We start from the raw sequence: 23881 nt of genomic DNA, 5'->3' as shown, positions 1-23881 counted from the left end.
CCTTGTATCCCTTCTGTGTGAATTTGACAAGTTATGATGTTTGTAGTTCTTTGAATGCTGCCATTGCTTTGACAAGTGTTCTGCTGTATCATAGAACACAATAAGCATGATTTTTTTCTAAAGTTAATTTAATCGGCCTCAGTTATTTCTCTTGACATTTGACCAGTGCTGAGAGTGTCTTGATAAAAAGAAACACTACTGGACCTTTTTGGTCAACATCAATCTGTAACACCTAGATCACACATGAAGATCTTGAGATTTAGCTTATTAAATACAACCTCGCCCAAATGGTGAGTAAGGTGCTGGCGGATCAGAAGATGACTATTAAAACAATACTTACCTACATATTGTTTGACTGATATATGGAACATCCTTGCAAACTCTCTTTTGGTGCCAGTGGAAGGCTTTTACATGCAGTCACATTGGCAGACACGAGCAATAATCAGACTGCACAGTTGCTGATTTTCAGACAAATTAAATGTCTGGGGAGCAGCACCGCTCCGGTGCTTTAAAAAGCTGAGGCGATCATAAATTATTAACGGCTTCTCTCTCCCTCCCTCTGCCGCTTTAAAGAGCGTCACACCAAATTTGATTTAAGAGGTACTGTATAGGCTAGAGGTAAAGTTGTTGAACTTCACAGAGGAGTGGGGGGAAACAATGTGAGCAAATAGATCGTTTTTTAATTCAAATGAACAATGACGCAGCTGCAAAGTCAAATGTCAGTCCAACAACTCCAATGGACAAGCAGAGAGGGTGCTAGGATTCATAGTTTGGGATAAAAAAGAGTGATATATCACTTCACTTTTCATTATTCTGTAGCCTAGTGTATAATTGAAGTATGCCTTATCTTTCCAAAAACAGTTTTATTGAAGCCTTTGCAGAAGTTCACTGCCAAATGATGTGTTACCTATTGCAAATATGGACATATAATGGGGAAGTCAGGGAGAAATTATTCAAGCTATTGCATGTGTGGTAATAATAGTCCTCTAACAGCCCTGAGTAAGAGATCTGGGAGTATTTTGATTTTGATGACTGATAATTAATCTACTAGTGACCCATCCATCTTCACCCATTAATGGGTTCGCTCCCGAGGTCACAGCTTCAATAGCTCATTACTAACATTGCCTAATGTGCCAAAGGCACCACGCAATTGGTGAAACAATCCATTTATTTAGCTGTGCGATTGTATCATTGCCTTTGCATTGGTTCTTCTCACACCACTGATCTCTGTGTGAGGTGAGTGAGGATATTTCCAATGCTACGATACCTACTAAACCTGCATTCTTTCATAAGCCGAAAGAGGGTCGCCTCTGGCATTGAAATTACCCCTAGACAAACCGTTTTGGCTCCTGGTCAGGCTAGGTAATGTGAGTGGATTTGCTGGGGGCTGTTCTAATAGGTGCAGATTGACTGAGAAGTAGCTGGGCCCAGCATAGATCTGTGTTCTGTTGTGCTTGCCTTGTTTTATTGAGCATGTTTACTGTGTCCATGGTACAGTCTGCTGGGCAGAGGTGGGCTATTGTTCCTGCAGTGAGTTCTTAGCTTACCTCTCTTGGACCTTGTTTCTGTATTTCTTCAGTATGCTATTGTAACAATGACAATCAGATGTTCATCAGTAATGCCTGACCTGTGTCTATAAATTCCTGTCTGTCATGTGAACTGATGGAGACGGGGGTTGCTTCAAGAGAATACAGACATGTTATACATAGCTCCTGTGTGCTACCTCTGTCTGCCCTTAACTATCCTATAGTTGTCGTTCCACTCTCCAACGCCTCTAAGCGGCAGGTTACACTATTTCTGTTTTAAAGGCTACTGTTGTTGACTAACCACATTCTCTTCTTGAATCTCTGGTATCTGGTGAAGTTGGATTGTAATGCTACTGCAGGGTTTTTGTGGACCCCATAACTACACCTGAAGAGCTGTGGTGGCTGGTCTGGGGGGACCTCTGTGGAAATGGGTATTTTATTACCGCCATTCTGTACATCAGTGGCAGGATGGAGGGCCAGGCGACAAATGCAATCGTTCTCGCTGGTTTCCTGAAAATACCAAAGGAACAATTAATTGATGAATTTGCTATTCATGCCCAGGTCTCTGTGTTTCTTTGTAAGAGGAAAGGATTGGGATGGTCACCTGCATTGACATGAATTGCATCTGGAGTTTTAGTGCCTGTATCAGAAAAATATGATACCCCTGAAATTAAATGTCACCATGTTTACGGCGAAATCAATACTTGCCACAAACTGTTATTGACCTCTGTCTAGCCCACCTAGTCCTGCCCTGAATCACAACATGTTAAAGCTATTACTTCTCTGTAGAGCCACAGCAGGACATGTTAGAGGGTCATGTCATTCCACACTATCATGCTCCATGCCGTAGAATAGCAGCACGTGGGAAGACATGCAGTATGTCACGCGATCCAATCCAATATTGCAGCCAGCATACCTGCTACCGCCTTGTTAGAACTGTAAGGAGGAGTGGAGAAATAGAAAGCTTGAATCTTTCCCATCTGTGTCATGCAAGTTAGCCATTTGTGAGTCAGCATGCTTGTTAGGGTTTAATCAGTCAATTAGACCAGGGGATGATGAATATGGCAGGATTGGCAGAACTAGAGCTAACACAAAACTTGGCCGACCGACCATTGATCAACCCCTATTAATTACAGTAAGTGGGCTGTGAGTTGAGACCATTTTGTATGATGAAGACAAAACAGGATACATACACAAGGCATAAATAAGTGCATCCAGAAATGAACAATTTATATCCAAACTAATATGGGTAGCCAAGTGTTCATGTAATCATCCGTTCAAATACAAGCATGATCTTTTCAGGAGTTGAAATCAGTGTAAGAAATCAATTTCTTGAAAATTGACAATCGATAATCTTGGGTCATGTAGGCTATTGAGCATTGATCAAGCCTTTCTACATGAAGTTCCCTACATTTCATTAATATTCTAATAATACTTCACACTGTTTCCTACAGAAATAAGTACAGTGTAATACGTTTTACACAAGTAGAATATCAGGGAGCTTTAGGATAAGCAGCACCTGTACAAATGGAGCAGCATGCCATGCGGTGTAATTAATTCCCCAGCTCTTTTAATATATATAGATTATGAATCACAAAGAGACTAGACAGGTGAGCCAAACAATGCCTGATGAGTGTTTACAGTATATCAGTCCTGTACCCCTGGGGTTATGACATCCATTTGCGCAGCGACAGCTCGTCTGGAAAGTTGAATTAGTATTTAAAGGTTCGATGCAGCCCTTTTTTAAAAATCTCAATAACAAATCATTTTTGGATAACAATTTAGTATCGAATTGCTATTGTTTTATTAAAATGGTTAAAAAATATATTTAAAAAAAATAGCTTCTTAGCAAAGAGCAATTTATCAAGCAAGAATTTTGCTAGGACTGTGGAGTGGTTAAACTGAATTTGAGCTGTTATTGGCAGAGAAGTTTGGAATTCTCTTTCTTATTGGCCTATTAACTAATTTACTGCATGGTGATGTCACCATGGAAGGCCAAAACTCCCTCCCACAAAAATAGCCCAACATTTCAGGTAGTCTTTTTAAACAGCTTTTACACTAAAAGGGCATGATCATTTTCACAATTTCACAGTGTTATTCCAACCTCATAGTGTGGAAATATATATAAAACACAGTAAAATCTCGTTTTTGACTGCACTGAGAATTGGCAAGACTATCTGCCTCTTCTAGAGGGAAATCTATATCATTGTCAGAACATACTGTACATGTCACCAAATGTGTTGTAGTTTACTGTAGATGATGACAGAGTTAGCAAACAGATGTGATTTCTTCTGTTGAGGTGAGCTACACTGAAACGGCAGGAATGGATAGTCTTTATCATTATACAACGTCATAGGATATACCGAAAGAAACAATTTACTGGATGTGTGTTACTACTGTAGATCTGCATTTTCAATGGACAAAGATTACTTGGATAATTAGGGACTGAGCTATACTGCTATAAAAAAAAATGGAAATGTGTAAAAACTGGAAATAAAATATGAGTCTGATTTCCTCCAGTAAACTCCTTTTGGCACAGAGTTCCCTTTCCGCAGAGAATGAGTCATGAATCTTGAACAATAATAAGCAGGAGATGGGGAAATAAGTGTAAAAGCATTTTATCTCAGTGGCTTGGACGAACTCCAACCTCATCAGAGAAGCACATTTATTTTGGACTCCGAATTCATTCCCTTTAATTTCACGCTGAATGCCCTGATAGCAGCCAGAAGAGGAAATGTACCGTTGAATGTTCTGCCAGGAGTTACTAGCAGAGAGAATGACACAAAGAAGAGAGAATAAAAAGTTCATTTCAGAGGTTATGTAAATTAGAACAATTATATACTTTGTTTGGATTCATTTACTTCACTTTGGTGACTTATATGTTTTTGTTTGTCCTCTCTCTCTCTGAGAGTTGTTTTCCTCTGCTTTAGAAGGGGAATAACAGATATTTGCTCTGTCTACTGTGTCAGATATGATATTGGAAGTTTGATGTTCCATTAATATTCCTCTGTGTTGTCCAGCCTGTTGATGCCTCCATGCTGTTTGGTCTTAATAACCAATTCACAGAGAGAGTGGAGATTCTCTTCATTCCAGCTAGCCGCCTGGAGGATAGTTGAATTATTCTGTATCAATTCCTCTTTGAGCTGGAAATCACTGTTGGCATTGCCCATTCTACTCCAGATTTTCCCTGGTTGTTTTTGCTGTCTGTTGTCGATTCCTACTAATCATCCAACAGACACCATGGGTTTTGCCCATGGGAGTATTCACATTAGATATTTTCATTGTATATGTTTTATTGAACCTTTATTTAACTATGCAAGTATATTACATTATCTTCTTTTGTTTGCATACTAATGTATATAGTCTTATAGTGTAAATGCCCAATCCAAATCACGTCCTAGTTCATTGCAACAGCCCAAGTAACACCAACACACATATTTGTCTGTCTCTCACAATACGTCCCTTTTAAGACCCCTCGTAGTCAGTAGCTGCTGTTGATTAAACGTCTTTGGACCACAATGCTTCTGTTTACACTTACTTCACGGCTGTTTTTCATCACCCCAGCAATTTGGTGGATTGTCACAAGTAGACTTGTATACAATATTCAAACGTTATTTTGTTGTTGTGTGAAATAGTTGTAGATGTACATCCGTAAAGTTGCTTTTGCTTTGGATGTTCTTGTTTTTTTTTAGAATGTCCTTCATTTCTAAGTTGACAGACTAAAACAAAAGTCAAAGTATGGAGCGCTTTCTGCCACCTTTGTATTTACTTTCTTATTTGTGTGCAGCAGAATAATACCTAAAGGAGAATGAATGAGACATTGATTTAGGCCCTCTAGAGTAATAGTTTGTTTTTACTGGAGTGAGAGTGGGAGCAGCCCAGCCCATAACCCTGGCTAACAATCCATTCTTATCAATAGACATTATACTTTATATAAATCTCTCTTCTGAAATCAATGGACATAAAATATCATCATCATTTCCTGCCCATTCCCTATGCAGCACAAGCTCAAACTGCAGGGAGAATATCACAGTGAAAACAGGTTTATCTGTGTGGGCCTCTGGCTTTCAAACATCAGCTGAGAGTAGTAGTAACTGTTGCTGAAAGCCATGAAATGGGGGCAAATCGGCTCAAATCAGCATGATCATCCAAGTGTTTCAGGTTGTGTAATATCACTATAGAGGTTTAACCGTTTCAATCAACATACTGTCCACTGAAATGTTACAACCAAATGAAATGTACGACTTGGTTCATTCACCAAATAATAAAGAACCACGCAAAATACCGGAGTAAAATATTAAAGTGCAAAGCATGTCTGGCAACTTAGTGGGAGGCTTTTGGAATAATGTAGCTGTAGATGGATGGCTTGTTGGATTTTACCGAGCATGCTGCAGGTATTGCTCACATGCTGAGGTCATCAATCATCCCTGTCTCTGTTGTAGAACATAAGGTCATCGTTTGCCAACTCTGCTTGTACGCTGTTGACATGGATCCAAAGGTAAACTGCCTGTCACGAACATGTGAAGATGGATAGTGCTGGTGTGTGTGTTCGTCTGCGCATGTTTGTGTCAAATCAAAATATAGACTACATTTAGCGTGAGTTTGTCAGTCCTCCGTCTGCCTTTCATGTAAGTTTTACCATAGTAATGAGGGAGCGGTTAGCTAACAGTGACCTTGTTGCCCTGTGTGGAGAGTGACACATCCAGGTACAGATGTATCCATGTTTTCCTGTCCTAACTGTTCTCACAATAGGTTATCACAAAGGGGACTTCATGCTATCATTTTCTGGACAAGTTACATAGATGAGGTCAAAATATGGAGGGAAAAGATAAACATTTGACTCCATAGCCATGGTGAAATTTCAAAGGGATCATAATTACTTGAGTTCAATAACTCAAGCTGTTCCGAAGGTGATTGTACCTTCGTGAAATGTTTTATAGATATTGAAGTTTCTAGTTAATCTATTGACCATGGTGATTAATGTTCACACTCTCTGACGATAGATGGCCTTATAACTAAGATCTAATGACTACTTATTAGCTGCAATTAGCCATTAAACGATCATGCATTAATCACATCTATTGGCAATGTTTAAGTCCAGGACCACATGTGTATGAAGTCATTAGCAGTGTAAAAGGCATTTTGAAGTGCCAACCCCTGCAGAATGTATGCTCAAGAAAATCATTATAGTCTCAAAGGTGATTGGAACAAAGCCCATGGCTTCAGTAGAACTGAGGCATGGAATCATTCTGCATGTTGAGCTCCATGTCAACAACCTGTCAGGTCTGCCACATCTCTCAAGACAAAGCCAATAAGCTGCTTGAGGTTAAAATAGGCTGATCTTATGTATGTTCCATAGCAACGGATTGGAAAAACCTAGCTTACAGATGCTGTAAGAGATGCATGTACAGCCAGAGACAGGCTGGCACTCACACATACATGCAAACACACACACACACACACACACACATACACAAACACACACACACAGATTGTAAATCAAGAATATGCAACAACGAGAGTGAAATAACTGTAGATCATATTGTGTAAACTGGAGAGATGTCCTCACTATCCACTGCAGAGGGAACTTAATGTTGGTTACATAGTGTTTGTTGACAGATTATGATAGATTCAATTTAACAAACACAGTATAGGCCAACATCAAACAAACTAGTTACATGCACAAATTAATACATTTTCTGATGTCATTGAAATACATAATTGTTAAAAATAGCACATAATATACAGTAATCATCTATTGACATAAAAAAATGTCTTTCTGATGGACCAAAAGACCACTGCAAACTTTTTCATAATGATATTCTGAGGAGATCTGCTGCTAGATTCACAAATTTAATTTAAGTTACAAGTTCTGTATAATCCATTTCTCCGCTTTGACATACTGTCAGACCTCTATATACTGCAGTAGCTTCAACTGTTCAAATACTCACTAGTCTTCTCTTATCTATCACCTCTGTGAGTACAGCAGAGAGAGAGAGAGGGGAGCAAAGACAAAGTGGTCATAACATGTGGAACCTGCTAGAAGGATTTACAGGAAGTGACTAGATCTTACCGGTAGTTCAGATTTAGTTGAATTTAAAATGTTGAATTCTACCTGTTTCCCCATAGTATCAAGAAATGTATCTTTCAGGGAAAAGTCATGACTTTTAATATTTATTATACTCTATCTGTGATCATACACAGCCGCATGGTTAACTCACTGGTTTACAAAACCATCCTGTTCAAAATAGATTGCGATTCTGATGACTTTAAGAATAGGAAGCGGGGGATCTACCTTTTAACTGTACCAGGAGAGGTGGCATGATGAGAAGAATTATCACTTGGGATTAGGGTTCAGACAAGCTTTACCTTTACCGTGATGTATCTCTTGGCTGAGGGCTGAGGCCTTGTAGAACAGACATATAACATCCTTTATCTCCCTTCCCGTTTCTCATTGACCTAGGTTGAAGATGACAAAGGTTAAGCCAAGAGGATTCTAATTCTAATTCTCATAACTCCATGCCACAACAAGTCCCGATATGGCTCTGGGACCAGATATGGCTCTGGGCCCAGATATGGATCTGGGACCAGCTATACTAGTTAGCAACTGCGTTGGTTCCACGAATCTGTTTATTTTCGAAGCTTCCACATGGAATCATAACTTGTCCTGCCATCTTCAACCTAACCATTGACCACAGACACCTGTCAGGACCCTTTCTGTGGATTCTCCTGAGAGTTCTAAAGGGAATCTTTTGATATCGTTGACATTTGCTTCACTTGTCCAGAGGCATCTTTTGTGTTTTATTTCTCAAATTGTTTGTGGTTTGTCCCGTGGTGATATTTTATCTCCCGTGCCCCTCCTCTCACAGCTGGTCCTTTCTGTCACCTTGCTGCTCTCGCAGGCTTGACTGATGGGCTATTGAGCCGGGACAGACGGACGCCCGGTGAAGGATTGCCCCTGCCATGCGCTGACACAAACCCATTCAGCCCAGGGAAATGATAGATGTTAAATCTAATTTTAAATACCCCCAACTAAATTTCTGTCGACAGATGATCCAGCCAGCGATGGGGACACAGCTGTGGGATTCAGATAAGGTTTACAGTCACCTGTGCCTCCACAAACCCTTACTTAAGAACTAAGGGGCCACGAATTATCAATATTACACAAAGAGGAGGCAGGGGAGAGACAGGGAAAAGTGGTCAGGTTGGTGAATTAGCCGATCAGGGTAAAGAGATAAGCGTGGCTGCTACCAATGTAGGATCTTCATTTGATCACCTTCTTGCAGGAGAACTTTCCTGAAATGCAGGAAATGTAAACCTGTAGTGTATTTAAGGTTTAAAAAGGCTTCTGAAGTTTGTAATTTCCACTTAGAAATGACAGACTTTATTTTCCTTACAAAAAACGTATCAATCCCTACAAAAAATGTCCATTAATTATAATCTATATGAATTCCTGTTGCTGCAGGATTATATTCCTGCTGTAGCAAACTGGCTCAAATGTAGATCCTACATCTATATAGTATTGTGCTCCACATGACCTCCAAGCACATTGACTATTCAATTCAGAATAAATGTGTTGTTTTTGATTCACACTTTTCCCTGAGAGTGTGCAGCTAAGCAAAGGGCCTGCATGCATAGCCAATGGGCTTAGGTCTAATAGTCTCTCAGGTAAGTGTAAAGCAGGGCAGTCTCAAGGCTCTGTAATGCATGGCTGATGATGATTCATGGCTCAGTGAGTATGCTGATTAATGCCAGGTAGCGTTACTGGATGATCTCTGTTTTATAAGGCTGTTGCATGGCAACCCTCCCTCACACAGCCAGAGGGAGAGCAAGAGAGTCAAAGCAAAGAGTCAAAGCCATGCAGGGAATGAAGTAGCTCTCGGTTGGAAAAGGGATATTTCCATCATACTGGTTTGATAAGCAGAAGGTCGAAAATCATCACACAATTGTTCATAGAGGCATTTTTGTTGTGCAATAGCAATCAGCATTCACTAACAAACCTTGATTAAAATACCCCCAGGAGATATGTGATGCCCCTTTTCTTGTCTTGCTCGGCATCTGGAGATGTTCATAATCTATACCTTCTCTATATGGAGTATTGAACCGGCCTAGCACGAAGACTCCTAATATACCAGTTAACCAGTCCCTGCAGCCCTTAAATCGATAGTCTCTAAATTGTTGATCAGCGCCTTGGCCCAGGCTTGGTAAATTGATTTCAGGAGAATCCTTGTGGGCTGCTGTCTCAACAAAGGCAGATAAGCTCATGCATGTGAATGAGCAGGAGCAGTGTTTTCCACTGTGCATGAACAATGAGGCATCAACACTTTCACTTTTCATGCTTTTGCCGTGTGCTTCGCTCCTGTCAGAATCACTTGACTCAGTACGTCACACTCAACACGCAGTGCGCTGCAGCTCTGAAAGAAACCCCTTTCTATTGTAATCTGCCTGAAATTGTTACACTGTTTTTCAGGTGTTAGTATCATTATGTTGTATGCATGTATTGAAAGAGAAAACACAAGGGTGTGTCTGTGTGTGTTCTTGCGTGCATCCTTGCATGCGCGTGTGTGAGAGAGAGAAAGATAGAAAGAGTTAGAGAGAGAGAGAGAGAGAGAGAGCGGTGTGGGTTGGCTCATTCTGCTTAGAATCTTACAGGAAATAAATCAATTCATCCTCAACCACATCTTTAATTTAAAAGCATCCAAAAAGTACAGTAATTAAGAGCAGAGAGAACTTCAAATCAATTCATTATGTTTTAAAGTTTGGGGGGAACAAAACAAAATGTATCTAATGAAGTTTAGAATGTTATTTCCACCCACTACTGCAATTTATCACATTTAGGGAACGTGTCAAGAGTAATTGGAACCAAAGTAATTGTTTGCCATAGCTCTAAGGAGAATGGACTTTGACTGCCTTGTTGGGAGGCTGGCCATCTCTATCCCTCTATCCCTTTCTGCATTGATTCTCAAGATGAGGTACTTTTGAGAATTGTTTTGTGTTCATCAACATTTCACATGGAATTAATAATGGCAGAGATTAGTATGCATTTGAAATTTAGCTACAGAGCTTAGAAGGCCCAGAAACATCCATTACGAAGCTCTTTCATTTAGCTTGACTCTCTCTGTTCTTTCAACTCGTGTTTCTCTGTCAGACAAGTGACATGACCTGAATACATAATGACAACACATATACGTACTTGTATGTTGGCCTAGCTGCAGTGAGCTAGAAATATACAGTATTTCCCTGGGCAATAGGATAAGTCTAGCGGTTGCTGCAGATGACCTTGAAATCAGCAGTCATATTAACTATGGAAATGCTGAATGGAAACAGAAAGAGAGGAAGAAAGAATAAGAGGGGATCCATGGAATGAAAGACCAGTTTGTGCTCAGTGTGATGCCAATCCAGGCATCTTGTCCATGCCAAGCCCTTAAGCCAACTTTCTGAAGGCCAACTGATTTTTAAGAGAGATAAATGAACAGAGGGCTTATCAGTGTAACACATGTCCAATAGTCGAGTGTGGGTAATTACACTGGGCCCTGTGTTCCCATCATTCCCCTCTCCTCCTGCAAAGCTGCCACTATGTACACACTCAGAGGGGTTAGGCTACCCAACAGATAGCTCTGCAAGGGGGGGTATGTTTTATATGGGACTTCATGCTGCTGGTCCAATCCACTAAACCCATTTTCAGCTCATGCCCTGCCATTATGGTTGTTGATTATAATTTTCTGTGAATAGCACTGACTACGAATCTTACAGTGAGGGCTGGTGTTCTTTGGAGGGTTTTGTCTGACACAAGGTTCCCCTATTATCATTCTGGCATTGTGAAGACAGGACACTAACAATTTCACATATTCAGGTGCGTCACTAATGCCAATTCCACCAGGGATAAATGTGTCATGTTGTGTTGCGAATCATCTTCTCAAAAAATGTCTGCTGAACTACTCCTGAATGCTTCCAGTCGTCCACGATTGCATGACTACCGTACCTTGGTATCTCTGTTCATACTGTATGCTCATCCAATAAGGCTTTCCTGCAGAGGGCAATATGATTTCTTCACTGCTGGTGTCTTGAGGTGGAATTTGTATTGTGCCGATGACAATACCAGCAAGGAGAAAGTGAAAGGACAAAGCAAATGGGTGCTTAAAGTGTAATTCAATTTAGTGACCATAGCAACCTCATCTTCCATGTACAAGTGACTTAATTTAATGGTCACCTGGTCACCCAACGTTCACCTACAAGAGCCGGCTCTTAGAGCTGACTCATTCGCGAACAACCCATCACTACTCTGGAAGCAACGTCAGCACAAGAAGTGTTCATAAATCGGTTTACATGGCCAATCAGCTGCATGCAAGCCTAAGATCACCATGCACAATGCCAAGCGTTGGCTGGAGTGGTGTAAAGCTCGCGGCCATTGGACTGTAGCAATGGAAACACGTTCTCTAGAGTGATGAATCATGCTTCGCCAACTGGCAGTCCGACGGACGAATCTGGGTTTGGCGGATGCCAGGAGAACGCTACCTGCCCCAATGCATAGTGCCAACTGTAAAGTTTGGTGGAGGAATAATAATGGTCTGAGGCTGTTTTTCATGGTTCAGGCAAGGCCCCTTAGTTCCACTGAAGGAAAATCTTAACGCTACAGCATACAAGACATTCTAGACAATTGTGCTTCCAACTTTGTGGCAACAAAGTGACAATGCCTCTATGCACAAAGCGAGGTCCATACAGAAATGGTTTGTTGAGATCGATGTGGAACAACTTGACTGGCCTGCGCAGAGCCCTGACCTCAACCCCATCGAACACCTTTGGGATGAATTGGAATGCCGACTGCGAGCCAGGCTTCATCGCCCAACATCAATGTTCGACCTCACTAATGCTCTTGTGGCTGAATGGAATCAAGGTACCGCAGCAATGTTCCAATATCTAGTGGAGAGCCTTCCCAGAAGATTGGAGGCTGTTATAGCAGCGAAAGGGGGGACAACTCCATACTAATGCCTGTGATTTTGGAATGAGATGTTCGACGAGCAGGTGTCCACATACTTTTGGTAATGTAATGTACTTCCTTGGGAAGGGATTACGATCTACTGATGTACAGTTAATAGTTTTTTGTTTGTTGATACCACACTGAACAAAAATATAAACGTAACATGTATAGTGGTGGTCCCATGTTTCATGAGCTGAAATAAAAGATCCCAGAAATGTTCCATATGCACAAAAAGCTAATTTCTCTCAAATGTTGTGCACACATTTGTTTACATGCCTGTTAATAAGATAATCCATCGGACAGGTGTGGCATATCAAGAAGATGATTAAACACTATCATTACAAAGGTGCACCTTGTGCTGGGGACAATAAAAAGCCTGTCTAAAATGTGCCGGTTTGTCACACAACACAATGCCACAGATGACTCAAGTTTTGAGGGGGTGTGCAGTAGGAATGTCCACCAGAGCTGTTACCAGATAATTTCTGTACCATAAGCCACCTTCTAACATTGTTTTAAGAGAATTTGGCAGTACTTCCAACCAGCTTCCCAACCGCAGACCACGTGTATGGCTTTGGTCGGCAAGCAGTTTGCTGATGTCAACGTTGTGAACTGAGTGTCTCATGGTGGCAGTGGGGTTATGGTATGGGCTACGGCTAAGCTACGGACAATGAACACATTTTCATTTTAATCAATGGAAATTTGAATGCACAGAAATACCTTGATGAGATCTTGACGCCCATTGTAAGGCCCTTTTTTAAAGGTATCTGTGACCAGCATATCTGTATTCCCAGTCTTCTGAAATCCATTGATTAGGGCCTAATGAATGTATTTTGTTTAGCTGATTTCCTCATATGAACTGTAACTCATTTAGATCTTTGAAATGGTTGCATGTTGCATTTATATTGTTGTTCAGTGTACATTTAAAACGGTATGCTGCCTGAATTAAGTACATTGTAGTGCTGCAAAACTATACAAACTGAAAATGATTTTGAATGACATTTTTAACCGAGGTTAATAGCAACATCATAAAAACAATAGACAGGCCTATAAAGTAAGACAAAGCTAAATGAGCACATTTAATCCCTGTTTAAATTTTACTGACATAGGTAGGCATATAACTCCTACCTACATGTACATATTACCTCAACTAACCCCCCTGTATATAGTCTCACTATTGTTATTTTACTGCTGCTCTTTAACCACTTGTTACTTTTATTTCTTATTCTTATCCATATTTTTTTTTTAACTGCATTGTTGGTTAGGGGCTGTTGTATTCGTGGCATGTGACTAATACAATTTGACTTGATTTGATATGATATAGCTCTCCAGACTTCAACCAATACTGAATGATTTATCTGATATCATTTTTAAAGCAGCGCACATTTCTCAAATCGAAAAGCACTGAAGTAGAAAATCATTTCTTCACTCCATATATGATGGTGTCAGTAAGACATTCCCTGAATCCTTCAATGATAAATGATTTATGTAATATGCAGCAGGCTATTAGGCTATGTATTGTATAACTGCACAATCATTATTTTAATTCAGTTGTTTTCGGGCTTTGGGCTCATATATAGGCCTATACGTCTGTATAAGCTGCAATATGCGTTTGTGTGTTCTACATGCAACGTCTTAAATGCTTTGAATGAATCATCACCTTAGAACACAGGGCCCAGTGTAATTGCCCACACTCATTGTGTTTGGCTTTGACAAAACATCCGCAACGACCATGTTTTCCACTCAGTTTCAACCTTTCTTCAAATGGATCAATCACAATAAGGTAAAACAATGTTTTAAAAGCATGATACTGTTTTGATGATAAGTGTTTGCATTGCATTTGCATTAAATTGTGGGCAATTTTTCCTCACCGTGCACTTTCACCACCCTGTGAAGTTCATCATAACTTATTTTATCTGTAGCTTAATAAACTGCATGCTTTCCCGAGTTGTAGTGGGAGGACCGCACACCATATCATCCGTGAATCCAAGTTTACTTAGTGGTTATTATATCAATATATACGCACAAAGGCATTTCCACCAATACCACCATGTCGAACAAACAAATGATGTCCGAATTTAAAATTGCACTGAAACATTCATTTCAGCTGTCATGATTTTGACTTTACTCACATAAAAACTGGATGGGAAATTGTTTCTGTCTGACTTTTGGTCTGTGCAGATGTTACTATAGCAACAACAACCCAGCCTTTTGCCTTGTTGCATTGGAGTGCTGCATGGAGCTAGAGCCCCACTGAAATGAAGAGACCAGTGACCACAGCAAGGTTCCTGTTATGTGTAAATACAGTACACAGTACATGGCCAACAACTGATCCTCATCTACCCTTGCTCTGGTTTCTGTTTTATGTAAAACCATTTTGGAGTTTCATGCATTAAACCTATAGTGAAATTGATGTTAGAACACTGTACTTTGTGTTGATAACTTGTTTAATTAAATGAAAACCTTGACCCAATATGATGCATTCAGAAATGGAGGAATAACATTGAAACAATGTTGGCTCAACTTTTTTGTGCCTGGTGGGATATTATGCATGATTTTCATTTTCATCGTTTTCACTCATTTATAAAAAATGTAACTCGGTAGTTTTTTTTTTAGCCTGTTGATATGAATAGTATTCCCTTTGAAGATTTGTCTGAGGCGCACAGTCACATAAGTATCCCAACTGAGGATTTGAATTTCAACCAAACCAAAGGATGGTATGTGACAGAGACGATACTGCATGTTTACAGCAGTCATTTTCATGACTGATTTGCATATTAATTATATTTTCATGCTACGTTTCACTTTATGCTTTGTCACCACCAACTGGGAAAAAAAGTGATATGCATAATAACAAGTCGTAGTGGCAAAGGTTGCGCCGTACAAATAATAATTGTCTGGATGTGAATAATATCCTGTAGCTTGTCGCTACAACTTGTTGTCCACAGGGTAAATGTTGCTTTGGCACATCTGGTTGAATAAATTAATAAGAGAGAGAGAGAGAGAGAGAGAGAGAGAGAGAGAGAGAGAGAGAGAGAGAGAGAGAGAGAGAGAGGAAAATAATGTCCCACTTACTGGCCTATATCCCTGCTGTCATTTTCCTTGTAATGTTTAAAAAGTATTATTTTGTTGTTGTCCTTTATGACAATGCTAGTCTGTCCCCAGCTCTGACCGTTCTGCCTGTGTTGTTTGTCTATCACAACCATTTTCTGACTGTTTTACAGTGGGACTTTTTCCAGGACTTTTTTTGAGAAATTGTTGGATTTCTTCCTATGTCCTCTGCAGTCCCTTGTCCCATTGTGGAACTTTAAAAAAAAGATTGAACCTTTATTTAACTAGGCAAGTCAGTGAAGAACAAATTCTTATTTACAATGACGGCCTACCCCGGCCAAACTCGGATGACGCTGGGCAAATAGTGCACCGCTCCATGGGACTCCCAAACACGTCCGAATGTGATGCAGCCTGGATACTTGTACTTGATGTGTCAAGTTCCTTTGAAGAGGTCCGATTTTAGGATTCTTTACTTTTTGCTAGCTTCAACCACTGGGATTCAACCACATCCTAGCCATGCCATGTCAGAGACCTCCATACCGATTTACAGTTGGTAACTGTAATGTCTTGGGTTGTTCCATGATGCATGGGAGCATCTATGTCCCTCCTGTGCCCTTGGTGCACTGGCTTTCTCACTCCCATTAGGTGATTGTTGAGGAGTTCAAAGCTTTTCAGCCAACTGCCATGTCTCTGCTTTATCCTCGCACCATCTCTACCCCCCCCCCCCCCCCCCCCCCATATTCATCAATCTCTGACTGTTGAGGGACACAGTCATTTCACAGGTCAATTAATTTTAATCATAGTATGTCAATTTAATCTTGGCTCAAACCGCTAGACGGACACTTTGTGAAAATCTCATTAACCTTCCAATTTCCAATCTCCTTACTTCATCAGTATTGCAAGGCAATTGCTCAGTCATTTCAGTTGGTAAACAAATTCTGGTATTTTAAAATGTCTAAGGCTGAAAATGCAAGCAGCATTTATAATACAGATACAATTTAATATTCCAATTCCCGACCCATAGAGGACATAACATAGTCATACCTGAATGAAGAGTCAGAGACGCTGTAGTCTGAACAGCAACAACCCTTGTAATAGAGGGATTACCAGGACACGTACTCAGAGCATGCGCTGACCAGCTGGCAAGTGTCTTCACTGACATGTTCAACCTCTCCCTGACCCAGTCTGTAATACCTGCAGTACATTTTCAAGCAGACCACCAGTCCCTGTGCCCAAGAACGCCAAGGTAACCTGTCTAAATGACCTGCCCCGAAGAACAGTTAATCAAATGGCCACCCTGATTATTGCATTTATTTATTATTTATTATTGCATCTATTTGCACTGACTCTACCTGCACACTCGCACGCACGCACGCACGCACGCACGCGCGCGCGCACACACACACACACACACACACACACACACACACACACACACACTGTTTCACATTCCTTCACTCTCTTCACATATGCCGCTACCCTGTTAATTATCTATCCGATCGCGTAGTTACTTTTACCACTACATACATGTATATATTACCTCAATAACTTATCTCGTACACCCAGCACATTGACACGGTACCGGTACTCCTTGTATATAGTCTCGTTATTGTTATTTTATTGTGTTACTATTTCCTTTTACATTTGGTGCTAATTTGTATTACTTTTTAACTCTGCATTGCTGGGAAATGGCTCGTCAGTACGCATTTAACGGTAAAGTCTACACCTATTATATTCGGTACATGTAACAAATACAATTGGATTTGATTTGAATATAATTCATATATTTGCTATGTGCTTGTGTTTTATTGATGTGAACGCAGGCTTGTGGGAAGGAAGAGGAAATCAGCATATGGAGGACTAAGTACACAGAAGAGTAGATGGCCAAGATCACACCTGCGCTCCTTCTCTCCCTGTCTGTCTGTTTGAGATGGCTCATGTAGTCATAGAAGGGGATGTCATCTCACATTGGACCCTCTCTGGAGTCCCTCCCTCTGTTCATAGCATTTGCACTTGTGGTATACATATTAGGACATACGTGCTACATCAGACTCATAGCATGTAGGTTTCATCTGATGTAATGGTCCTTTGTAACTCAGTTGATAGAGCATGGTGCTTTTAACGCCAGGGTAATGGGTTTGATTCCCGGGACCACCCATATGTAAAATGTATGCACGCATCACTGTAAGTCGCTTTGGATAAAAGTGTCCGCTAAATTGCACATATTATTATTATAGCATTGTCACACCCTGGCCATAGAGAGGCTATTATTCTCTATTTTGGCCAAGGTGGGACTAGGGTGGGCATTATAGTTTCTTTATTTCTATGTTTTCTGTTTCTATGTTTTGGCCGGGTATGGTTCTCAATCAGGGACAGCTGTCTCTCATTGTCTCTGATTGGGAATCATATTTAGGCAGCCTGTTTTGCCACCTTAGTTGTGGGTAGTTGTCTGTGTTAGTGGCCTGTATAGCCCTAGTCAGCTTCACGGTCGTTTTTGGTGTTTCTTGTTTTGTTGGCGACATTCTTAATAAAGGATAATGTACACTCACCACGCTGCACCTTAGTCCGGTAATTTCCCTGACAACGTTTGTGACAGAACTACTCACCACAAACGGACCAAGCAGCGTGGTAAGAAGGACTGGACATGGGAGGACATCCTGAATGGGAAAGGATCCTGGACGTGGGAGGAGATCCTGGCGGGGAAAGGATCGCCTGCCGTGGGAGCAGGTGGAAGCAGCGAGGAAGGCGGAGGCAGCGAGAAGAAGGGCCCAGGATTACACAGGGTTACGGCTGGCATGAAAGACCGGGAGGCCACTCCAAAAAAAAATTGGGGGGGAGGGAGGCACACGAGTAGATTGGCTGAGTCAGGTTGGAGACCTGAGCCAACTCCTCATGTTTACCGTAGGGAGCGTGGTACTGGTCAGGCACTGTGTTATGTGGTGGAGCGCACAGTGTCTCCAGTGCGCGTTCACAGCCCGGTGCGCTACATTCCAGCTCCCCGCATTGGCCAGGCTAGAGTGGGCATCCAGCCTGGACGGATGATGCCGGCTCAGCGCATCTGGCCGCCAGTGCGTCTCTTCGGCCCAGGACATCCTGCGCCGGCTCTGCCCACTGTGTCTCCGGTGCGTCTGCACAGCCCAGTGCGTCCTGTGCCAGCGCCCCGCATTTGCCGGGCGAAGGTAACCATCCAGCCAGGATGGGTTGTGCAGGCTCTACGCTCGATACCTCCAGTGCGCCTCCACGGCCCAGTGTATCCGCTATCGACTACAAGAACCAAGCCTCCAGTATGTCTCCCCAGCCTGGTGAGTCTTGTGCCTGCTCCAAGAACCAAGCCTCCAGTATGTCTCCCCAGCCTGGTGAGTCCTGTGCCTGCTCCAAGAACCAAGCCTCCAGTATGTCTCCCCAGCCTGGTAAGCTGGTAATGATCCATGGCACAAAGCCTCCAGTGATGATCCATGGCACAAAGCCTCGGTGATGATCCATGGCACGAAGCCTGCATTTAGGATCCATGGCACGAAGCCTGCATTTAGGATCCATGGCACTGAGCCTCCAGCGACGATCCCTAGTCTGGAGCCTCCAGCGACGATCCCTAGTCTGGAGCCTCCAGCGACGATCCCTAGTCCGGAGCCTGCAGCGACGGTCTCCAGTCCGGAGCCTGCAGCGACGGCCTCCAGTCCGGAGCCTGCAGCGACGGCCTCCAGTCCGGAGCCTCCAGCGACGGCCTCCAGTCCAGACTGTCATGCCCTGGCCATAGAGAGGCTATTATTCTCTATTTTGGTTAGGCCAGGGTGTGACTAGGGTGGGCATTCTAGTTTCTTTATTTATATGTTTTCTGTTTCTATGTTTTGGCAGGGTATGGTTCTCAATCAGGGACAGCTGTCTCTCATTGTCTCTGATTGGGAATCATACTTAGGCAGCCTGTTTTGCCACCTTAGTTGTGGGTAGTTGTCTGTGTTAGTGGCCTGTATAGCCCTAGTCAGCGTCACGGTCGGTTTTGGTGTTTCTTGTGTTGTTGGAGACGTTCTTAATAAAGGATAATGTACACTCACCACGCTGCACCTTGGTCCGGTCCTTTCCCTGACGACGTTTGTGACAAGCATGTACAGTACTAGTCAAAAGTTTTGACACACCTACTAAGGGTTTTTCTTTATTTTTACTATTTTCTACATTCTACAATATCCAAAGAAGTGTCCTTGAGATTCTTCAAAGTAGCCACCCTTTGCCTTGACGACAGCTATGCACATTCTTGGCATTCTCTCAACCAGCTTCAAGAGGTAGTCACCTGGAATGCATTTCAATTAACCTCTCTGGGATATGTGGGACTCTAGCATCCCACCTGGCCAAAAGCCAGTGAAATTGCAGAGTGCCAAATTCAAATAAATTACTAGAAAATCAAACTTTCATGAAATCACACATGTAAGATACCAAATTAAAGCTACTCTTGTTGTGAATCCAGCCGACATATCAGATTTTAAAAAGGCTTTTCGATGAAAGCAAACGATGCTATTATCTGAGGACAAAACGCAGAAATAAAAATATAATTCATGCCTTACCTTTGACGAGCTTCTTTTGTTGGCACTCCAATATGTCCCATAAACATCACAAATGGTCCTTTTGTTCGATTAATTCCGTCGATATATATCCAAAATGTCAATTTATTTGTCGCATGTTTGATCCAGAAAAAAACCAGTTCCAACTTGCACAACGCGACTACAAAATATCTCAAAAGTTACATGTAAACTTTGCCAAAACATTTCAAACTACTTTTGTAATACAACTTTAGGTATTTTTTTACGTAAATAATCGATACAATTGAAAACGGGATGATCTGTGTTCAATACAGGAGGAAAACAAACTGTAGCATGCTTTCTGGCCACGCGCCTCTAACAAACAGTACACTACAAGTGACCCTTGTTCTGAACAGGGCTACTTCTTCATTTCTCAAAGGAAAAACCTCAACCAATTTCTAAAGACTGACATCCAGTGGAAGCGGTAGGAACTGCAAGAAGGTCCCTTAGAAATCTCCATTCCCAATGAAAACCCATTGAATAGAGAGTGACCTCAAAAAAAATCTGAATGGTATGTTTTAGCAGGTTTCGCCTGCTAAATAAGTTCTGTTATACTCACAGACAATATTCAAACAGTTTTAGAAACTTCAGAGTGTTTCCTATCCAAATCTACTAATAATATGCATATCTTATCTTCTGGGGATGAGTAGCAGGCAGTTGAATTTGGGCATGCATTTCATCCGGACGTGAAAATACTGCCCCCTGTCACCAATAAGTTTTAACAGGTGTGCCTAAAAGTTAATGCGTTTGAGCCAATAAGTTGTGTTGTGACATGGTAAGGGTTGGTATACAGAAGATAGCCCTATTTGGTAAATGACCAAGTCCATATTATGGCAAGAACAGCTCAAATAAGCAAAGAGATACAGCAGTCCATCATTACTTTAACATGAAGATCAGTCAATGCGGAAAATATCATGAACTTTGAAAGTTTCTTCAAGTGCATCAAGCGCTATGATGGAACTGGCTCCCATGAGGACTGCCACAGGAAAGGAAGACCCTGATTTAGAGTTACCAGCCTCAGAAATTGCAGCCCAAATAAATGCTTCACAGACTTCAAGTAACAGACACATCTCTACATCAACTGTTCAGAGGAGACTGCGTGAATCAGGCCTTCATGGTTGAATTTCTGCAAAGACACCACTACTTAAGGACACCAATAAGAAGAAAAGATGCAGAGTAGGTGAACGAATGATCTCTGCATGTGTTGTTCCCGCTGTGAAGCATGGAGGAGGAGGTGTGATGGTGTGGTGGTGCTTTACTGGTGACACTGTCAGAAGGAAGATAGCTCCGACAGAGATGGAAGCTTCGCTTCTAGTCCTTAGGAAACTGCAGTATTTTGATTTTTTTTATGTCTTACAGTGAGGGAAAAAAGTATTTGATCCCCTGCTGATTTTGTACGTTTGCCCACTGACAAATAAATTATTAGTTTATAATTTTAATGGTAGGTTTATTTGAACAGTGAAAGACAGAATAACAACAAAAAAATCCAGAAAAACACGTCAAAAATGTTATAAATTGATTTGCATTTTAATGAGGGAAATAAGTATTTGACCCCTCTGCAAAACATGACTTAGTACTTGGTGGCAAAACCTTTGTTGGCAATCACAAAAGTCAGACATTTCTTGTAGTTGGCCACCAGGTTTGCACACATCTCAGGAGGGATTTTGTCCCACTCCTCTTTGCAGATCTTTGCAGATCTTCTCCAAGTCAATAAGGTTTCGAGGCTGACGTTTAGCAACTCGAACCTTCAGCTCCCTCCACAGATTTTCTATGGGATTAAGGTCTGGAGACTGGCTAGGCCACTCCAGGACCGTAATGTGCTTTAAGAGTGTGCTCCTAATCTCATCTCGTTACCTGTATAAAAGACACCTAGGAGCCAGAAATCTTTCTGATTGAGAGGGGGTCAGATACTTATTTCCCTCATTAAAATGCAAATCAATTTATAACATTTTTGACATGCGTTCAAATAAACCTACCATTAAAATTATAGACTGATAATTTCTTTGTCAGTGGGCAAACGTACAAAATCAGCAGGGGATCAAATACTTTTTTCCCTCACTGTAGTTCTTACATTGTTAGCCCAGAAAAGCTTAAGTGTTATTACATACAGCCGGGAAGAACTATTGGATATCAGAGAGACGTCAATTTATTAGCACAACCAGCATACGACCAGGAATACAACTTTCCCAAAGTGGATCCTATGTCTAGTTAACAAAGCCGACTTCACTGGACTTTATGCAAACTGGAAACCATATATCCCGAGGCTGCATTTATTGTAGCTGGGGATTTAACAAAGCTAATTTGAGAACAAGGCTACCTAATTTCTATCAGCATATCGATTGCAGTACACGAGCGAGCAACATGCTCGACCATTGCTACGCTCACTTCCGCGATGCATACAAGGCCCTACCCCGCTCTCCTTTTGGCAAATCTGACCATGACTCCATCTTGATGCTCCCCTACTATAGGTAAAAACTAAAACAGGAAGCGCCGTGCTTAGGTCTATCCAACGCTGGTCTGACCAATCGGATTCCACGCTTCAAGATTACTTCGATCACATGGACTGGGATATGTTCCGGGGAGCCTCAGAGAACAACATTGACGTATACGCTGACTCTGTGAGCGAGTTTTTAAGGAAGTGTATAGGAGATGTTGTACCCACTGTGACTATTAAAACCTTCCCTAACCAGAAACCGTGGATTGATTACAGCATTCGCGCAAAACTGAAAGCACATACCACCACATTTAATCATGGCAAGGCAACTGGGAATATGGCCAAATACAAACAGTGTAGTTATTCCCTCCGTAAAGCAATCAAACAAGCAAAGTGTCAGTATAGAGACAAAGTGGAGTCACAATTCAACGGCTCAAACACGAGATGTATGTGGCAGAGTCTGCAGACAATCCCGGATTACAAAAAGAAAAACAGGCCCGTCGTGGACATCGACATCAAATCAAATCAAATCAAATTTATTTATATAGCCCTTCGTACATCAGCTGATATCTCAAAGTGCTGTACAGAAACCCAGCCTAAAACCCCAAACAGCAAGCAATGCAGGTGTAGAAGCACGGTGGCTAGGAAAAACTCCCTAGAAAGGCCAAAACCTAGGAAGAAACCTAGAGAGGAACCAGGCTATGTGGGGTGGCCAGTCCTCTTCTGGCTGTGCCGGGTGGAGATTATAACAGAACATGGCCAAGATGTTCAAATGTTCATAAATGACCAGCATGGTCGAATAATAATAACCCTTGCAAGGCTGCCAGCCCAGACGGCATCCCTAGCCGCGTCTTCAGAGCATGTGCAGACCAGCTGGCGGCTGTGTTTACAGACATATTCAATCAATTCTTATCCCAGTCTGCTGTCCCCATGTGCTTCAAGATTGCCACCATTGTTCCTGTTCCCAAGAAAGCCAAGGTAACTGAACTAAATTACTATCGCCACGTAGCACTCACTTATGTCATCATGAAGTGCTTTGAGAGACTAGTCAAGGATCATATCACCTCCACCCTACCTGTCACCCTAGATCCACTTCAATTTGCTTACCGCCCCAATAGGTCCCCACACGATGCAATCGCCATCACACTGCACACTGCCCTATCCCATCTGGACAAGAGGAATACCTATGTAAGAATGCTGTTCATTGACTACAGCATTCAACACCATAGTACCCTCCAAACTCATCATTAAGCTTGAGTCCCTGGGTCTTGACCCCGCCCAGTGCAAGTGGGTCCTGGACTTCCTGATGGGCCGCCCCAGGTGGTGA

General features: G+C 41.8%; 1 pseudogene; it reads left to right on the top strand.

The window, feature by feature from the left end:
• The window catches only part of LOC139367332 (protein-glutamine gamma-glutamyltransferase 2-like), a 33452-nt pseudogene extending 9571 nt beyond the window's left edge, over positions 1-23881 (top strand).

The sequence above is a fragment of the Oncorhynchus clarkii genome, chromosome 16, assembly GCF_045791955.1.
Source record: "Oncorhynchus clarkii lewisi isolate Uvic-CL-2024 chromosome 16, UVic_Ocla_1.0, whole genome shotgun sequence".
NCBI classification, from domain to species: domain Eukaryota; kingdom Metazoa; phylum Chordata; class Actinopteri; order Salmoniformes; family Salmonidae; genus Oncorhynchus; species Oncorhynchus clarkii.
Note: the sequence above shows the minus strand (reverse complement) of the source record. Positions and strands in the feature narration are given on the sequence as shown.